Below are 5,815 nucleotides of genomic sequence, written 5' to 3' on the forward strand. Positions count from 1 at the left end.
ACACCCTTATGCTATTTAACTCCCCTTCTCCATTCAAACTTTGTGAAGCTTGTATGAGTAATTATGATGTGTGTTCCAAATGAGAGCTTGATCGAACATATATATACCATCACATGGTTAGTATAGGGGTCGTGACCCTTTGGGTCACTCGGGCCGATGTGTGGCACCCATGCAGTCACTCGACCCTCCCTCTTCTAAGATGATGCTTAGAACAAGCCACCACGCTCAACTGAGATCTCAACCCATGTCAACCCAAGGGTCGACCAATAACTGATCATGCCCATTAGCATGTCATCTTATCTCAAGGAGGGAACACCAATAATCGATTGTGCCCAATGTTGTCTCAAAGGAACACCAATCACCAATCATGCCCAATGTCATATTAGGGGCATGCCAATAGATGGTTGTGCCCAAAACCTAGCTTACTAAGTTTGGGCGTGCCAATATGTGTGCTCATCCAAGTGTGATGGGGCATCACGACAACTTGCAATCCAAGTCAAGCATGTAAAGCTCGGGCACCTACCATGCTCAATATGATCGAAGGCATGCATAGGGGTAGGGGCATTATAACTACCTTCCCATACTATGGAATAATGGGAGGCAATGTAGAGAATTAAATGTGAGCTTACCATTAACGTTTCCCACTAGTTGGTTAACCACATCTTTATCATGTCATTAATCACCCCTGTTAAAAAATAACATACACAATTTTAAAATCACCATTATTATACATATAAATATAAAAATATCTGATCAAAATACCTTATTACACCCCCTTAGGCATTTATTTTTATATATTAAAATATACCCATACAAATTTATAAAATAATATTTAAATAAACAAAATAAATCAAAATAAATAAATTATCATATAACTAAACTCAATTAAAAATTATAAATATAGTTTTTAAATAAATAAACTAAATTTGTTTATTATTTATTATTTTTCCTTTTATTAACCTAAATATGAAATAATAATTCTCAATTAAATTTTAAATATTGTTTTAGTTATTAATTTTTTTTTTCAGCTTAAATGATCTAACAATTCTCAGTTAAATTTTATAACAATTCTCAGTTAAATTTTAAATAACATTGGCACGACCATTGCCAAAGGATCACCAGTTATGACGCCGAAGAAAAAAACACATTGACACCACAATTCAGTAATTATGCTTACTCTGTTTTTAATATAAATTCTTTGTATTTTCTTATATCATTAATCCAATACATATTGGACAAGTAAACACTGTTATTTTCCATATCAAAAGTTGTTTATGCGTTCTATTTAGTCAATGTAATAATGCAATATAAATATTTGATGAAATTAATAATAAGTGAAAAGTATTATATATATATATATATAAACACTTCTATTTCATAACAGAATAAGGTTAAGTGAAAAGTATATTTTAACTACATAACAAAATAAATATTATATAGCAAAATAAGAATTATTTGGTTAAAGAAAATCTATCAAATCCAATTAAATCTCACTACTTCCTAAATTATACATAAAAATGAATACTAATAACCACACTAATAACAAATTTCAATACAATAACACATAAAATAAGAAAGAATTAGTTGATGCCACACAATTAACATCTTACTACATAAAAATAACTTAATTTCCCACATTCCATAATCCGATAACGCTCAACCAAATCCAAGCCACCCGGAAAATGAAATCCAAGTCATATCAGCTTAGTGGGATGTTTTTAACGAGCAGTCGGGTCTATATATATATAGTGGCGTGGAGGAGATTTTGAATGCACTGCGAGCTACGAATCCTGAACTGAGGTTTTATATAAATATATAGCATTGGCCATTCACGGCCATAACTGCAGATGAGTCCTCTGTCTCAAGCAAAATCACTTGCTTAGAGATGGAGTTTCAGACAGCCCATGTAAGTAATTTTCTCTTTCGTGTGATTTTTCCAGATTTTTAGGAGTGGGCACGGTCGTGAGATCGAAACCTGCTGAGTATTGCTTGTCATGGTTTTAATTATTATTGAGATTAATAAAAAAATGTGCTTCAGTTGTTTCAGGTGCTTCTTTTGTGGGGGTGTCTGATATTGCTCGGTGTAAAAGTGGAGTGCCAGAAGGGGAACTGGTCATTCAGTTATGCGGCCCCTTCGTGCCGAGCGAAGACCGTATCGATTGTGGAGTTTGGAGGGGTAGGGGATGGAACCACTCTAAATACTGAAGCTTTTCGAAAAGCAATTGCTTTTCTGAGCGGATTCTCCAAAAAAGGAGGCGGCCAGCTTTACATTCCACCAGGCAGATGGTTAACTGGAAGCTTCAATATCACATAACACTTCACTCTTTATCTCCATAAAGAAGTTGTCATTCTGGGCTCTCAGGTAATCCCTCCTATTATTTTTTTTTGCATTATTTCTCCTTTTTCTGTGTACCTCCAGAAACATGCCATATATTATTTCAATTTAGCATCTATGGCATGCCTGATAACTTTGATGATCTAACCTGCAGGATCCAAAAGATTGGCCGTTGATTCCGCCTTTGCCCTCTTATGGAACAGGCAGAGATGCACCCGGTCCAAGATATAGCAGCTTGATAAATGGATATAACCTTACAGATGTTGTAATCACTGGTGTGGATTTTTCTTTGTTTATATCATTTTTCGGATTTTGAAAATACTTTAAAATTTAATGAATATGTGTAGTGTTATTTTTCAGAGTCATAGCATTTATGTTGGCTGGAATGGAAGTTTTCAACCAATTTCTGTGGTTCATCATTAGGATTAGATCTATGAGTAAAATAAGTAAGAGGAATCTCTGCAGTTCATCATCAGGATTAGATCCACGAGTGAAATAAGTCAGAGATTGGTTCGAAAAATAAATTCCAACAAACATGAATGCGAAAAGTAGATTCCAATAAACATGAATGCGATAACTCCAATAAATAACACTACACAGAATATAGATCGCAAAATAACACTACACAGAATATAGGTCGCAAAATAACACTACACAGAATATAGATAGCAGAAGCCTCAAATTAATGAATGTGATTATGTTTGTTTTACCGGTCTAAAGAAAATTATTGTCATATTCTAAATTGTAATTTGTTTTCAAATTTTCAGGTGACAATGGCACTATAGATGGGCAAGGAGCAATTTGGTGGCAAAAATTTCGCCAAAATTTACTGAATAACACACGAGGTTACCTGTTAGAATTGCTGTACACTAAGGATATAATAATTTCAAATCTAACTTTCTTAAATTCACCTGCATGGAACTTGCACCCAGTTTACAGCAGGTATGTAAACATATCATTATTCTCTATGCTGTCCAGTTTTGCATAAGGTTTGACCATTGCATGTGACCTTGGTTGTTTAAATGTTCAGCAATATCCTTATTCAGCACGTGAATATTCTTGCACCAGTTGACTCACCAAACACTGATGGAATTGATCCAGGTTAGTTTTAATATTTGCCACTAATATATCAATTGTTACTGTAGATTATATCAGGGTATTTTAAAAAATTTCACTTAATGTCTCTGATGATTGTTGTGAGTACACAACCCCATATACATATATATTAAGAAATGCATTTAATTTAAAGACCTTTTAAATAGAAATGAGATTGTATAAATAAAACAATTACTAAAATATTAATCTCAATCTGTACGATTTAGGACCATAGATCCCTTTTTAAGTATCATTCATTTTCACCAGCCTGCATTTAGAGGATCATTTTCGTTGTAAAATCTCCTTTTATAAGTATCACTCATTTCTGCCGACCTGCAATCAGACTGTCATTTTGGTTATGAACTTTGAGCATTATTAGTATAAAACTTTCTATAAGATCACACGTACTCAAATCCTACCTCTCTGAAGCCTACTTTCACAGCTTTTTTATTTCAAGTTGGGAAGTTTTGCTCAAACGTGTTATCTGCGTTTCTTCTTCAGTCGAAACAGTTAGAAGATTCATGGAATCATTCTAAAAAGTGTGCCAACCTGTCAGCACCAAATCCTCATCTCTCAAAAGAGTGCACACCATGTTTATAAGCAGACCTATGAATAGAAATTCTCATCTTGCAAGAAGGCCGATCCTATACTGTTATGGCAAAAAAAAACAGGTGGTCATTTGGATTTTCACATTCACTTTTTTGGGAATGGAACGTGAACTAATACTTACTCTAAGATTCATCCTGGGACCACTCAAAAAGTAATGATAATGGTTTGGAAGTTTATAAATGCTTGCCCGTTTTGGTGTAACATGGTATCAGAGCTTTAGCCCATAGTGTGGACTAACCCCACTCTGAGATCCACCTTGGGACCACTTAAAAAATAATAATAATGGTTTGGAAGTTTACTAATGCCTACAGATTTTGGTGTAAAAGAAAATCTTAACAAATATATCTTATATATACCTAAAAACATAATATGGGAATTCTATTTACCGTTCAGAAATTCAGAAATTCTGCTAACTGTAATTTGTTCAGAAATTCTGCTAACAATTACAGGATGAAAAAATTTAAATGTAGGAATTTTTTCTTTTGCTGGGAGCAAGCAACAATGGAATTTTACATATTTATTATCGAGCATTAACAGATTCCATACTTACTGCTTAGGTAATTGATTTGTTTTGCTTTTCATATGCAGATTCCTGTTCAAATGTGCTTATTGAGGACTGCTATGTCGTGTCGGGTGATGATATAATTGCAATAAAGAGTGGGTGGGATCAATATGGAATATCTGTTGGCATACCCAGTCAACATATTGTCATCCGTCGTCTTGTTGGTATATCACCTACAAGTGCTGTAATTGCATTAGGCAGTGAAATGTCAGGTGGAATTCAGGATGTTCGAGCAGAAGATATCCATGCCATCAATTCAGAAGCAGGAATAAGAATTAAGACAGTCCCTGGAAGAGGTGCGTTTGTGAGAGATATATTTGTGAATGGAATGACTATGGTGAATATGAGGTGGGCATTTGCAATGTCTGGTTCCTATGGTTCGCGCCCGCACCCTGATGACAAATTTGATCCAAATGCTATTCCTGTAGTAGAGAGGATTAGTTACAGCAATATAGTAGCAACAAATGTAAGTGTGGCAGGGAAACTAGAGGGCATTGCTAAGGCTCCATTCAAAGACATTTGTCTCTCAAATGTTACTGTAACTGTGGCCAAGTCCAAAAATGATCCATGGAACTGCACTTATATTCGTGGCTTCTCAAATGCTGTATCTCCACAGCCATGTAGCCTACTCCAGGAAAAACCAGTAGCAGGGAATGCGCTCTGTCCCAGTCCTCAGAAACTTGATACCACAGAAGAGAACAAATTACAGCATTGTTCTTATAGTGGTAGCCCTTAATCGGTTCCATAACTTAAAACTTCAGGCATGATTTTGTCGTTGCTACAGTGTTGGATCAGGGATACAATGAACGCTTCAAAATAATATTATCTTCAATATCTTCTATACTAGATCAGTATATCAGTATCAGTGTAATACCTTTGGATGATCACGTGTGTAGTTTCAACTGCACTTTTTCTTTACCCAATTAAAAGGGGATTGAAGAGATTATTGTTGTCAATGATTTTCAAATGATTTCTTCTAAAATGTTGAACAGGGAAATTATTTGAGTTTACTGCTCAAATTTTCTTTTTAGAGGCAAAGAACCAAAGTATATCTACTGTCCATGAAGTTGAAGGCTGGTTAATAATTACAAAGAGAGTGCCTCAATAGATTGAAGATGGAAAACAAATTACAAAATAGCTCAGTTAATAACATTTTAGTATTGAGTATTAATTTCGGCAAATGACATGATGGATGGTTCGGAGGTAGAAATAGA

The 5,815-nt window shown here is 34.7% G+C and overlaps 1 pseudogene; it reads left to right on the top strand.

Moving 5' to 3' along the window:
- The first annotated feature begins 1,885 nt into the window (after positions 1-1,885).
- Positions 1,886-5,384, top strand: LOC149150066 (putative polygalacturonase; annotated as a pseudogene).
- The last annotated feature ends 431 nt before the right edge of the window (positions 5,385-5,815 follow it).

This window comes from Pinus tabuliformis, chromosome 9 (genome assembly GCF_031772625.1).
Source record: "Pinus tabuliformis cultivar Carrire ecotype Pingquan chromosome 9, CPIR1, whole genome shotgun sequence".
NCBI lineage: Eukaryota > Viridiplantae > Streptophyta > Pinopsida > Pinales > Pinaceae > Pinus > Pinus tabuliformis.